Source organism: Ambystoma mexicanum, chromosome 12 (assembly GCF_040938575.1).
Source record: "Ambystoma mexicanum isolate Mex_15411 chromosome 12, UKY_AmexF1_1, whole genome shotgun sequence".
Lineage (NCBI taxonomy): Eukaryota > Metazoa > Chordata > Amphibia > Caudata > Ambystomatidae > Ambystoma > Ambystoma mexicanum.
In genome coordinates, this window is record NC_090936.1 from 102149443 (window position 1) to 102165226 (window position 15784).

Sequence of the window (15784 nt, forward strand, 5' to 3'; positions counted from 1 at the left end):
CCCCTTCACACCCAGTTGGAGTACGTATCTCTCCCCCCCTTCACACCCAGTTGGAGTACGTATCTCTCCCCCCCATTCACACCCAGTTGGAGTACGTATCTCTCCCCCCCATTCACACCCAGTTGGAGTACGTATCTTCCCCCCCCCCCCAGTCACACTGCCATGTACTTGCCCTGCTACTCACCAAGTAGCCACGAACGTTGTCCGGTGTGTTGCTCCATGTAGCGTGGGATAGTTGAGTTCCGCAGGACCATGGAATCATGGGTTGATCTGGGAAATCGTGCACAGCAATGTGTGATTATCTTGTTGGCGTCACATACCATTTGGACATTGATAGAGTGGAATTGCTTCCTGTTTCGGGAGACTACTTCATTGTGATGTGGGACCACCAATTCAACATTGGTACAGTCGATGGCCCCGATGCAACTTGGGATGCCTGCCAGTGAATAGAAGCCAACTTTTGGGTTCGCAATCTCCTGGGCAGTCCGTGGCATGGATATGTGTTCAGGTGCATGCTTCAGGAGGGCATCGAGTACCTGGTTCAGCGTGCGGGAGAATACTGGTTGTGAAATGCCATGCATCTGTTCCACTGTATGCTGGTAGGTGCCTGTGGCCAGGAAGTGCAGCACACTCACCACCTTCAGTAGCGGGGGGATGGCAGTTCTGATGTCTATGAGGCTCACAATGTCGTCGTGGATCATGTCCACGATGCTAGTGATGGTAGCCCTGTCCAGACGGTACAGGGTGTGTATCTGCTCAGGGGTTAGGTTAAATGGACTGCCTCTGGTCCTGGGGATTGGTGGGTGCCTCTGTGGTATGATTGGGTGTTGTGGTGGTGCTTGCTGTGCCTGTCTTGCCCTCCTCCTCCTCCTGCGTCTCCTTTGTGCTGCCTGTTGTTGTTGCAGCTGCACTGCAATGAGGTCCTCCAGGCCATGTAATGCTGCCAATATTGGAACCATCTTGGTGTGGGAAGGGGTGTGGGAAGGGGTGTGGTGTGCTCCTTTTGAGCTGCCACAGTCTCCATTGCCTCCACCTGTGCTGATTTTCTCCACCTGTGGCAGGTGGGAACACTGCTCAGTTCTCTTAATGGGTGGTTCGCGATGGCGGTATTAGCGCCATGGCGGTAAGGGGTTTTAGGTGCTTTACCATGCCGCTATTAGCATGGCCGCTTGACTCGTGATAGTGTGCTATTGGCGGCATGGCGCTATTTACGGGATGGTGGGTCGCGCGCATGCGGACTGCCCGCTATTAGTGGCAGCCTACTTAGCGGTGGCGCTAATAGCTGTGAGCCGGGTTGTGATCCGCATGGGGATTTAACGTTACCGGTATTCCATTACCGGTAACGTTAAATCCCTACCGCCTACCGTGTAATGAGGCCCCAAGTCTTGACCGCCTGCCATAGCTACTTTGGTCTGGTTTGTCTAGAGGTTACCCTGTTCCACGAAAGTAGGCTGGCCTTCTGAACTTCTGCTCAACAGGACAGAGTTCAGAAATCCATCTTAACAATTATCAAAATCAAGATAAATTGAATCAAAGTAGAGGAGGCAACACATGTTTTAGAAAACAACAGTTTGTTACCTTTTCAGACACCAGTAACAGTACAAGTGGTGATTCTGATAGCACAACTGGTGCAAATACATCAAGAGCAGGGACATCACAAAAACAACTGTTTTTGCAAGGGAGGGGCAAAGGAGGCCAAAACAAACAGCAGGGCCCACCACACATGCAAACACGCAATTGAAACGGACCGGTACAAAACTGGTAGTTCCAATTTTCAATCTATCTTATCTAAAACTGAGGAAGATGTGTTGAGCCGAGGATTGAGTTTCGTACCAACATGTAAGACAAACAATTTTCAGACAGAGATAGAGCTACAAAAACATTTCAGACTAATTCGCCTGAAATACTTCTTTAGAAGTTCGGCTGACTCTAATAAAGAAGGGAATATAACAGGTCTTAAATCACCATCAACGTTTGGCCCGGTTGGTATCATGGTTAGCCCCGTGATTCTAGCCTTTGAGACTAAAACTATTTATGACACACAACAGCTGTTGAAAATCCCTAAAGGATTTAGAAGGAAACAACTTGTTTGTAATGAAACCCGTAGACAAAGGAGGGGGCATTGTCATATGGGACAAACTAGCCTATGATACCCAAGTAAAAATGCAACTTGACAATTCTGTATTCTACCGTAAAGTAGATACAGACTCTACGTTTAGATTGAAGAAGAGATTAAAAACATGATGGACCATGCATTTAAAGAAGGCTGGATCGATGCTGATCAAAAAGTTTCCTAATCAATTTAAACCCCACAACACCAGTGTTTTACATACTCCCTAAAATTCATAAAATTCATAAAAATCCCACTAGACCACCGGGGAGACCGATTGCGGTGGCAATAGATTCTATTCTTGAACCTTTATCCATGTGTGTCGATTGGTTTTTACACCTGTTTGTTCACAAAATGCGATCATATGTGAAGGATACAACTAGCATGATCAAATAATACAAAATCTACAAATTGATCCGAACAATATTTTGGTTACACTAGAAGTAACATCTCTAAACACTAGTGTTCCACAAATAGACTGTGTTAAGGTAGTGGAAAAATATCTAAATCATCGAACCACTACTCTATCTAAAGTACCAACCTCTCCCTTCCCTCCCCTTACTCCCTGCTCTTCCTCTGGCCCTTCTGCAGCCACCTCTCCTCCCTCCTGCTCTGCCTTTCCCCTGTTCTCCGCAGACAAGGTTTCTAGACAAGTCCGATCTATGAAAGTCTTGTCAAAACAGGTTCCCCCCTGTTTCTCCAAAACCATCTTCTTCTACAACCACTGCTTCGCCACTGGAGTCTTCCCATGCCCCCTGAAGCACTCCCTTGTGCATCCTCTTCTTAAGAAACCCTCTGCCGATTCCTCCTGCCCGGCCTACTATTGCCCAATCTCCATCACTCCCTTCCTGGGCAAGCTCCTGGAGAAACTGCCCATCTCCCAGCTTAATCTCCACACTGATTCTGTTGGTTGTCTCCATGACCATCAGTCTGTCTTCAGAGCTGCCAGAAGCACAGAAACTGCTCTCCTGAACATCCGTGAAGAACTGCTCTCAAACCTTGACTCTAACACCCCCTGTGTCCTCACCTTGCTTGATCTCTCTTCTGCCTTTGACACTGTCAACCATGCCATCCTGCTAAAGTGTGGTTTTACCAGGTGTCCTTATCGGGTCCCGCGAGGTGACCTCGTAATAGAGCGGTAAGGGGTTAACGGCTCCGGCTGCTTTACCGGTGCCGTTAACCCCTTACGGCCCTACTCGTAATGAGGCCCATGGTCTTAGAAAAACAATCTTAAAAAACTGGCATATCATAAGAACGCCAGATTTCAACCATAACCCACCCAGATTTGCCTTTAAAAGACAAGAAAATCTGAAAGATAACCTTGTTCACACTTATCCTAATTGGAGACAAACAGAACGCTGACAAACAACACCAGTTGAGATACACCGGAGCAGCTGAAGGAGCAGGAGCTCCCACCCACTGCTGGAGCAGTTCCACTTCAGCGGACGGGCCCCCATGATTATGGTAAGCCTGTGGGCCCTTACCTTTCATCACTGCACGGAGAGCCCAACCGCACCTAAATATGATTTCTAATACGATCCTCCCCCGCCTCGCTATTGCGTTACATCGCTCTGGTGCATTTCAGCACCTAGAACTCATCGCATTAATTTCTGCATCACAGTATGCTTGCAGAGCCTTATGCAGACCATGAGGGCTTCCCCCTCCAAAATGGCCGCTCTGGACCACTGAGATACTCGGCAGCCGTGCCTAAGGCAGTCTCTGCCTAACATTACAGGATTGGCTGACGCCATCCTATTTATGCAGTCCAGATAAGCCGGCCCGCCTCCTAAGGCATGCTTCCAAAGGCTCCTCTTCCTGTCCTGAGCTTGTCCAGAGTCGCCTGTCGCTGGAGCACAGCACTCTGTCAGCCTACCCTCTTGTTCTTCCTGCCCCATGGACAAATCTGAAAAACCCTGAGATTCCTGTGACTATCCATCATCGAACACTTCCCTGCAATCAGAGTAAGAACGTAACTACTTGCTTTATGCCCATGCCTAATATTGGATTGGGTCTGTCCAATGATCAATCTACTAAATTAATGAACAGTACTGATTCGTGTCCTCTTCATTTTGTCAAATTCTACCGACCTTCAAGTAATAATGCTCATAGTTTGATAATCTAACCTGCATAATAACCAATCTATTGGGGCGCCTAAAACACACAACAGAATTTATTAGCAAGCCTGTAGTGCCCTTCTCCCTGCTATAGCACGCTAAGTAGCAAAACATATACACCACTACCAACTGCTTCGGCACCTGACTTCTATTGTGCCACCGCCTTAGAACTTTCTGAACGTGGCTGAACTTGGCTAACACAAATCCCGCGTAACAGCATGCCCCTCCTGAAGGTTTATATATGCTGTTAGCGCCGCACTGCCAAGCCCAGATACCTTAGTCATTACTAGACACTACCCGGCTGCCTGCTGTTAAATAACGTGGGTTGATTGTCTACATCCCCACTGAACTCCCACCCACCCTCTACCCGCACGTAGTATTAGCCTTGTCCAACTTGTCCAACACCCACACCTCAATTCCCATGCCCGTTGTTTAGACACTCTGCTTTAATCTGCTGATTTCACTAGCATCTGGCACAATCTTTAGTGCAGTCCTCAACTTCAAACTGCCCATGACTGCCGACTAGCCTACCATTTATGTGCCCGTATTGCATTGCACTGTATTTGCCTGCCTTCATTTATATGTCTGCATTGCTTTGGATGGTACTGTATTTGCCTGCTGATCCGAAAGTGTTCTATGTCTGCTCATTTGCCTAAAGTGTATTACCTACATGCATAGGAAGACACTGTATCTGCCTGCTGTTTTTAGTGAATGTGCCTCAGAACGTGCCCCCACCTCTTGAAGTGTACTTAACCGGACTAGCCTACTGTGCCCTTTAATGAATGTGCCCTCTGCCTTGTAGTGCACTCAATTGGACTAGCCTACCGTGCCCCTAGTGACCGTTCTCACAACAAAACTACCTAGACTGGTATCTGAGTGCGCTATCTCCTCCCAATAAACACCTATTCCACCCTAGTGCATTCATGGCAGCCCTCTGTAGATCCACATTAACATTGGCAACTATTCTACCACTACTGAATACCAGCTCATTATCCTACCTCGCCCCCAGGACTCAGCCATCTCCCACCTACACCAAGACTATGGGCCATGAAGAGCCTAAACAGGCCTATGTGGCCAACCAGCCACTTAGCCCTTCAGAATGGATTCGCCGATTTGCCACACCACCCACACCCTGGAACCCTTGCCCAGTGAAGGACAGAAACCTGGGACTCGGTTCCCTCGTCGCATTACACCCAACAAAAAAGACCCCCCTCACTCATCCCCTAACTAGCCACCAGCTAATCCTAAGCCCAACTCAGATAATACCCTAAAAACTCTTATCAGAATAGCTGAACGCCCTACGATTAGAGGCGCTCTCATCAATGCTCGGTCGCTGGTCGCCCACGCGCTCGACATTGCAGACCTTATCTCCGCTAACAGCCTACACTTCTTGGCTATCACTGAAACCTGGCTGCATCAGGCAGCAGGCCCAGCTCTTTCCCTTGCCATCCCAGACGGCTATTCAATAATAAGGAACGATAGGGAATCAGGCAAAGGAGGCAGAGTATCCTTCATCGCCAAAACATCCCTAGGCCTCAGAGCAACTCTATCAACTAGCTTCCGGTCCTTTGAACTCCTGTCAGTTATGCTCCCACTCTCAGCATCACAAAACAATCCTTATGCACCTCATCTACAGACCGCCAGGCCACATCTCCTCATTTGAGGAAGATATCTCCGACCTTCTTACCAACAACACTAAAACAGGATCACAAATCAACCTACTTGGGAATTTCAACCTAGGCCTTGGTGATCCTAATGACACTAATGCTCTATCTATGGAAAACGCAATCTCCCAATTAAGTTTCAAACATAGGACCACAGCCCCAACACACAATAAAGGTAGAACCTTGGATTGGCTGTCGGACTATAACTGCACCACCTCCATCCTTAAAAATAATCCAACTGCTTGGTCGGACCACCACGTCATCTCCTTTTCCATCCAAGGAAATGTTCAGCCCAACAACACACTGGCCACCGTCCCGCAAACCCTCTCCAGAAACAACCGTAGCATAACGCTGGAAAGCCTTTGCCCACTAATCCACAACATCCTTGCCCCTGCAACATACGCAAACCTAGAGGCGGATAAACTAGTCGACCTCTACAACAAAACCCTTGAATCAGCAATAGATAACATCGCTCCCATCAAACTCACCAAAGCTAAACCGGCAGCCCACCTCAACAAATGGTTCACCCCTGAACTGAAAATCCTTCGGAATGCCAAACGGGCGGTGGAATCCGCCTGGAGAAAAACACCTATCCCATCTAACAAAGCCCTATGCACTGTAGCTGCCACTACCTACAAAACAGCTATCCTCACAATTTCCAATGCCAAATCTAGAACAAAAGAGCTTTTCAATATCCTCAGGGAACTTGAGTCTCAGTCTACACCGGACGAAACCTGTGTGAAAGATGCAGACTGATATGAAAGAATCCAAAAAGCCCTGGCAGACAAAATTGCCCTGCTTCAATCTAGAATCAAACAAAAAAAGATCGGCTTAGCCAAAAACGCTAACTCTCGTTCACCCCCAACTCATAAGACTCATACTTGCCTTCCTTTCTCCTTCGCCCCTGTCTCTACCAAAGAAGGAGAAAGCATCATCAAAGGCCTCAAGCCTTGCAGATGCCAAGGGGATCTCTGCCCAGCCACCATCATTCAAGAAGGTGCCAACGATTTGGCCCCCTTCATAACAGCCTTAATCAACTCTTCCTTCAAAATGAGCTCAGTTCCCAACAGCCGCAAGGAGGCCTGGCTTATGCCCCTCCTAAGAAAGCCGATCCTAGACCCTAACAACCTCACTAATTATAGGCCACTCACTACTGTCCCCTACATCCAAAAGATCCTAGACAGAGTGGCCTATCTGCAAATCCAGAAGCATCTGGAAGAGAACAACCTTCTGGGCCTCAGACAATCTGGCTTTAGGCCTAGGCACAGAACCGAAACAGCCCTTCTGGACATAAAAATCCAGATGGACGAGGCAAAGGACAATGGCAAACTAGCCATACTCCTGCTGCTCGACCTCTCAGCAGCCTTCAACCTCGTTGACCACCAGATCCTCACGGAACATCTGGCGTCCTCAGCTGCATTTTTTAATGAGGCGACCGCTTGGGTCCAATCCTTCCTAGCCAACCCCTCCACCCGGGTCTTCTCACCGGGGGCTTCAGCTCACCCGATCCCCATCCATTGTGGCATCCCTCAAGGTTTGTGCGTATCGCCAACCTTGTACAATATCTTCACAAAGCTACTGTTTGACCGCCTCGACAACCTGGGTGTCACGTACACAAACTATACTGCCAACACCCTTGTTCTGGTAGGAAGTTCATTGTTAATGTAGACAAAATAATGTGTCTTACTGATTCTCTTTATGAACCCCATTGTGTAAAACCCTTTTTAAAAAACGGAGGTGTCTGTGCTCGTGGGCTTCATTTATGGGATGGGGATATGTTGGGGATACGTTGCTGCCTTCCTTGTCCATTCTTGCACTGCTGTGTTTAAATAAAACGGACTATCTTTCTTGCAGGGGAGCTCATTGGATTTATCGGGTGGGTTTCGAGAATACATATTGGTAGACCACTCAAGTTAGGCACTGGTCCAGGTATAACAGGATCCAACCACAGCTCCTCTTTCCCCTTCATGAGGTTGATACATTGAGTACAATTACCTAGAGGAGTAATGAAGCTTTTTATTGCAGAGCTTTGAAGTGGGAGGGATCTGAAATGAAGCGCTATATAAAATCATGATATTATAATCAAAACATATTAAGTACTTCTCTTGGTCAGTTTCATAATTTGAATGTGGTCTGATCCCTTTACAATTGCAGAAATGGTTTGCATTTGCTCACGAGGAGCTAGCACTGTTCTGGGCATTGTCGCCATAGGATAGTGAGTGAAATGGAAAAGCAGTGCAGAGACACATCAAGCCTCTGAGCGATCACGTGTCCTCTCACGCCTCTCGGCGATCACGTGTCGTCTCACAGGCCGCAGCACATTGTCTACTGGATTATTTGATTATTCAGAAGCAAGTTATTTGCAGCACCTAACTTCCATTCTAGAGACCTTGTTCAACCCTGTAAGAGGCGTATAAACCACATCACGTCTCGGTTCACTGGGTATTTCAGGTCATCATAGGTCAGGAAGTGAATCTCAAAAGCAAGCTCTCGGTTTTGCCCAGGGTGGAGAAGTCGGCCAGAGAAGTGCTAAATTACATTTGAAGTTGGGAACAATAACTAATCCCCCACACTAACGTGAGATGGGGGTTTAGATTCTATTAAAGACAAGGAGGCGATTATTATGCATTACAATCTTTACTCTGAAACCACAGCAGCAAAGAAAATACTTTTACAAACAAAAAAGTTTCCACAACAGATCTAGATAGAGTTCAATGTCAATGTATGGGGAACTCCCCAAACCATCATGGAGGACAGGTCATGCCCTGCAGGGGACCAATGAGCAGGGACCCTCCTCTACATATGTCCATTACTCTAAACCCAACCCCTCTTTCTGCAGCTGTCTTGCACCAGAAGTCCAATGAAACGGTTGAACTGCGTAGCGCGGAGAAAGGATCCATCGAAACTGGAGATCTCCACCTTCCCGCAGCCTGTATCTATGCCGAAGTTCTTCTGGAGAGGACTTAATCACGCACTCCACAACTTGTAACTGCGAGCCACACTGCTGATCAGAACCTCAACTCGTAGCTGTAAGAACAAGCAAGAAGGGTGGGTGGTTGGGAAGAACAACAAACCAACGAATGTTCTTACTTGAACCACCTGTGTACATGCGTATCACAATTGACATATATCATATACAGGGTGGGAGGGTGGGATAATAGAATCTAAACCCCCATCTCACGTTAGTGTGGGGGATTAGTTATTCTATGACAAGACAGGAGGCTCATATTATGCAAGTTCAAAGCCCTTGCATCTCATTAGTACAACATGATCCATACAATAGAGCCAATAATAAATAAAATAACTAATAGGAAAGGAAACATTTTAAAAGCCTTTATTAAATTAATCAGCTGACCGCAAGAGGATTGCCTAAGACTAGGCTGCCCGAAAAACTGTCTTATAAGGCAGTCAAATCCTGCAAGAAAACAAGAAAAGTGCCAATTCCAACGTTCCTTACAGGGCACCAAAACCAACTGGTTAAAAGAGGGGAAAAAAACATTGAACAAAGTTCTCCTATACTAATAGGTTAGGACAAAACTCATCTGAAATAAACGCCTCCTTTGTCCAGTCAAACATTTAAAACACTTAAATTCATACCATCTTTGGGAACCTGGATAGTGTACCGAAGAAAAAATAATAAGCACCTAACACTTCCAGAGATAAAGAAAAGTACCCCATAGGGGTGAAAGACTTGTAGGATCCATCCCATGCATTAAAGGAAGATATCGCATTGGAAACAGGGCATGTCACATCACTACACTGGGGAACCAAGTGGGAAAGACAAATCTTCAAAAGGTAAAATGAGAGTAAAAAGACATTTTGTTAACTTGTAATAGGTCAACCCATCCTGAGCGGAGCTGAAAAGCAATAGACTTAACCCACAATTGTCTTCAGACATATGTGTATACTAAGGAGGGATGACTCCTGGAGCAGAATGGAAGAGAGGGGCCCACCTGGGAAGCTAAAGCTGTCAAAACGCCAACACGGAGACCTACCGACCTCCCGAACTCTTGAAGGAGGACCTAGCTACCATGACAAAAGGCAGATATTTACAAACCTGATCCTTAAGAGGCCAAACTTGGCAAGGAGAAAAAATGTATCTTACATCCAATCGCCACCATTATAGTGATATCTAAACCCCCTTGTAGATATACCCGGTGCTTGAACCTTGTTCTCCCTCCCTGGGTGAAAAAATCCCCATAGGATCAAAAACTAACCGAAGGAGGACACCTAAATGCCAAAGTCTTAGCCAGACTCTAAACTGTAAAGCTCTGAGCACTAAACAGTTAAACTGAAGTTGCCCACCAGAAGAAGTCTAACCTCTATATCAGCCAATTTTGAAGATCCATGAAGCTCACAGCACCCTGAGCTGGCACCTTATTGCAAAAACAAACTCTTGTGAAAAAAGCAGGTGACTAGGAGAACCAAGTCACTAAGTAAACATACATATCCCAGCCCTTTGAGAATCGTACTGGCAGACACCTTCTGATAGTTAATGTAGAGACGCTGGAACGCATCGTGATAGAGGGTCTTAATAACTTGGATGGGAGATTAGTATCACTCCCAGACCCCTCTATCCCACCAAGGGATATTAAGCCTTCACAAATGAGGAGAACCCTCCACTCACTTATCCAAGGGAAAACCTTGCAACCTAGAAGAAGGCTATCCTGAGGACCATTAAGGCCCCACTTTACATCCTTAAGAGAAATAAATACATTCTAACCCCTCTAACCAATCCCCTGACCGTGGACAGGCTCCGCTTAACTTATTGAAATACCAGGAATTTGCGCAAAGGAAAAGAACTGGCGAGAGGGAAATGCACAGTGCGAGTTTGCACAGGTCACGAGCCAGAACTCCTGTAAAAAGGAAACAGAAACCATCGGGAGCAACAAGAGGTGTATATCATGATGCAATCTCCCCCAGGGATGGCGAGAAGGGGAATGAGGGGGAAAAAGACTGTATAATTATTAATGTCCCGCAAATGTAGGGCTGTGAAAGAAAATCAGGGACACTATCCCCACAAACCCTGAGGTCTGAGTTGCTGTATTCGTGTGAGGGTGACTGGCCACTAAGGGAATCAGGTGAAGGAAAAAATTAAACACATTGTCCATAGCAAAACAGTACATATATAGTACTACGAACCCACAGGTATACGAGTGGTGCTTATCACTACTATGAACGGTGTGGAGAGAGGTGTTCACTTATCGATCTCAGCAGGATAAAGACTTATTCAAACCTTTCCAAAATTAGGAATCTGTATCAGTAGGGTCAGCACTAATATGAAAAACAGCACTCTATTCGCTGCACTGTAGAAAATTATATATATATAAATATATATATATATATACACACCGAAAGAGGTCAAGCAACGCTCTAGAGGGTACAGAAACCTGCTTAAACTCCTCGAGCAGAGGAGAAATTGCAACACACTGTTAGACGGTTAGCTGAACCATAGGCCAAGCTTTGGGAGGAAACATGGGCAGGTGCCATAAAGTTATTATTTGGCCATTCGGCTATCCAAAACCATCAAGTGTTTCCAAACACTTCCTCCAAGTAGAACATGGTTGCTCAAGTTGCCATGCAACAAACTGAACAGTTACCCTCGAGCTGACCCTGTCTCCACCAATAGTCCAATAGAATAATGAATGTCCATGGGACACATAGTAGGGAAACACGTCCCACTAAAAAGAGCCTCGAGCCCTGCAGACCTCAATAGAGGCAAATCGCATCATCTTTTCATCCTTATGTTGGGAGAAAAATACTGCAGCTTAACCAGCCCCGGTATTGGGTGGAGCAATTGATATCGGGGAAAGCAAACCTAAGGAAAGGACTGAGTTGTCCTGCAACTAACTAAGGTAAAGGGCGACAGAATTTTAACTAAAAGACGAAGGTTCACACCAGAGTGATGGCTAGAGAGGAAGGTAAGACCCCCCATTATGGGTCTGTGTACAACAACCTTTATACACTCTTTTCTTTAAAGTACTCAATAAATAATGTAAAATATATAAAATATATATATAAGATATCCAAAGAAGAGGGGTTACGCCCTCACAGGGGTCCGGAACCCCGGCCTTTATAGAAGCTGATACCTACTGAGCTATGCAGGCTACAGACCTTTCTGAAGATGCCAATGTGTTCCAGTCATCACTTAAACATATTGTTTATCAAAGTACACTGAGTTAGTGCATCTCAACTGCTCACCCTAGCAGGGTGTGGCAACGAGCAGTACACGAGGGGGCACCTCGCAGTAAAACTCAGGCAAAACCTGAAACCGAGCAGGTTATGGTATGTTTACAGAAAAAACAATGACATCCGCCATATGCAGCACTTAAACAAAGTTGCCAACCTTAAGGGAGGAAAAACACTGAACAAGTGCACCTCCAACTGCTCGCCCGAGCAGGGCGTGATAACCAGCAGTACACGAGGGGTAACCTCGCATTAGAACTCAGGCAAAACCTGAACTCGAGCAGGGTATGGCACATACCAGTTACTGTAATCATCAAAGTTGCCAACTTTAAGGGAGGAAACACTGAGAAGTGTACCGCAAACTGCTCACCCTAGCAGGGTGTGGAACCAGGCGTATACGAGGGGCCACCTCGCAGCAAAAAACACACAGGCAAGACCCGCCCCCGAGCAGGTGACGGTACTTAACCTGGGAGAAAAAGACATCTGCCACCAGCCGCCCTTAAACAAAACTGCCAAGTTTAAGGGAGGAATACACTGAGCCAATGTACCTGAAACTGCTCACCCCAGCAGGGTGTGGAAATCAGCAGCAGACGAGGGGTTAACCTCGCAATAGAACTCGGGCAGAACCTGAAACCGAAACAGGGTATGGCACCTACAGTGAAGGCAAATCACCCATGCCGTGAGCCGCACTTAAATAAATAAATAAATAAAACCAGCAGAATGGCAGCGTATGAGGCTCTTCCGTAGGCGAACTGGTGTAAATATAAGCTGAAAATATCAAATTAAAACATGACATAAAATATCCACTTTTAAATATATATATATATATATATATATATATATATATATATATATATATATAAACACATGTAACTACATATACATATAAATACACATCCATATGTGTACACTTGCAATGGCGGGCAGCGAACCCTGCTCCCTCAGTCTGGTAAACCGGCAACCTCCCCCTTGAGCAATGTCGCTTGTGTGCTGAAACAGAAGCCTTCATATATATATATATATACTAAGGAATATAATAGAAATGCTCATTAACGAGCTACACCAATGAAATGAGGGCCTAGCGAACTGCCTCCCAGCCGGGTCCCAAGAACATACCTGACCTGTGTGCATTTGGTTTCAAACGCGAGCAGCGTATAAAAGAAAACCACACACACACACACACACACACACACACACGCGACGCGTGTGAAGAGAAATGAAACTACACGGAGCCGTATTGCCACCGTGACAAACATATGGGCAATGCTGGGCAATGCGCACTGGACTTGCCATGTTATTATTACACACAAGTTAAACACCGAAGGTAGGATACGAACCTGTGTAACAGGCCATGTTATTACCCCAAGCTGGATCCTAGTGCAGTGAGCTATGCGAGAGAACCCACACTTCCCCTGAGGGGAAAGAATGTTAAAACACACGTGGGCAGGGCGCGCTGGCTCTGGAGACTCGAGGCAGCCGTGCTAAAATAAACAAACCTCCCCTGAAGGGAAAGAATCCCACGTGTCGCCGCCTGAGATTTATGAGGCAGGTGACTGTGATTACACTGAACACGGCGAAAACGCCACTGACTCCACTCAGCCAATTACTCATAGTACAAGAAAATACAACACTCTTTCACTGGTACAGTGCAATAAATCACTTTCAATATACATAAATAACAGAAAATAACACTCTAAACTCCATAAATTCAACACGAAGTCAAGAACTAGGAGGAGTGACTTAGCTTGTGGATTTCAGCAGCAAAGAAAGAGGGGTTGGGGTTAGAGTAATGGACATATGTAGAGGAGGGTCCCTGCTCATTGGTCCCCTGCAGGGCATGACCTGTCCTCCATGATGGTTTGGGGAGTTCCCCATACATTGACATTGAACTCTATCTAGATCTGTTGTGGAAACTTTTTTGTTTGTAAAAGTATTTTCTTTGCTGCTGTGGTTTCAGAGTAAAGATTGTAATGCATAATATGAGCCTCCTGTCTTGTCATAGAATCTGTCGTCTCCCGCTAACACAAGGACGAGGCTTGTTCTGCGGGCAGCGCAGGAGTGCTACGGCGGCCATTCACTTCCATCTGCCACTGTTGACAGTACAAAAGCGCTGAACAATGGCACAAAATGCCTTCCAAAGTTACAAGGGTTCTTTCAGATACACCTATATTGATGGCAGCAAGGTAATACTATGTTCAAGCGCACGCAACCCCCTCCCCTCCCCCTCCATCCCCTCTCTGTTTAGCTCGCCCATATCCCTGCCACAGTGAGACTTATATTTTGAAGAACATTTGTGGGTGTACCTTTTGAATGACACAAAGTACTTTTTTAAGGATTGTTTTGTCCGGTGATTTATTTCAATGTATTTTTTTAAACCTAGTTATCCCTCCTGTGTGTTGATTTCCAGCTGATCTCTACACCTTTGACTCTGCTCACTTGAGAAAACACAGCTAGATAGGAGTCCCCCAGCCCATTAAAACCGGTGGCTCTAATATGACGCCTGTGCAACTCCACTGGTTCTATTCTCCCCCTCCCCGTAATGGACCACTCGCCCCCTCCTTACACTGAAGAATTGGGCCTTCCTTTCCCATGTTCTCACCTTTACCTCTACTGCATGATGGCTGGCCAGGAGGCACTGGGCCATCATTGAAGCCCAGGGGTGGACTGGAAACTAAAATAGGCCCTGGAAATAAGTACTGGGGACCAAAAGAGGCCCTGGAAATAAAGTTCAAAGTGGCCCCATAGGACACATTTTCAGCAAGCCCAATGCTTTTCCTATGAGAACATTTGGAAATACTACACAAAAGAGGCCCAGGGTGCAGAGGCCCACCGGGAAATCTCCAGAGTTCCCTATAGATCAGTCCACCCCTGTGAAGCCTCATGTTGCCACATGCATTCCGGCCCATCCCTCAGTGAAATGTAGCATAGTTTCTGGAGGCACAGGCTACCTCGCTTATCCCTTCTACGGCTACCTTTCGGTCATGAAGTTCTATGGGTCTTACACACACTAAAACAGCACGTGAGTGGTGTTGCTGTCCACACCTGAGGAGACTGTTCAAATGGCTCAACACTAAAGACAAAATCCTGCTCAAAACACTATCCCTCACGCATAAATGTCTTAACCATGTAGCTCCTGCATACCTCTCTGAGAGAATCACCAAACAACCGTAGTCCCGTCCTACTAGGACTAATAACGCAGCACGTTTAGCCGTGCCTGGGATCAGACTAAAAAACGCAGGCGGAACCAGCTTCCCTGTCATGGCAGCTCAAGCCTGGAATGCCTTACCCCCACCATTGAGAGCAGACCAACCCTTCTATCTGTTCAGGCGCAACCTTTTAAAGTGGCTCATTACGAACGACACCCAGGACCAACCCTAATTGCTTATACTAGAACCTAGACTATGCCACCCGTCAGCCACGTTCCTAACCCAGATCCTTTAGATTGTCCATGAAGTATCCTGCATTTCACTGTATCTCTGTATTACTGTATATATGTTGCTTGCTCGCATTTTCCAACTGTACCCATTGTTATATTGTTTTTATTTCTCTTAAGTGATGTAACTAAGCTGAAAGTATCCTTGTGACTCACTCTGCATAGGCGCCCAGATACCCTTGGGTCGGGTGTACCATACAAATAAATAAATAAACACCCAGGCTTTGAGGAATGACCACCATTCCATGAGGCCAATGTCACAACAACCCTTCCCTTC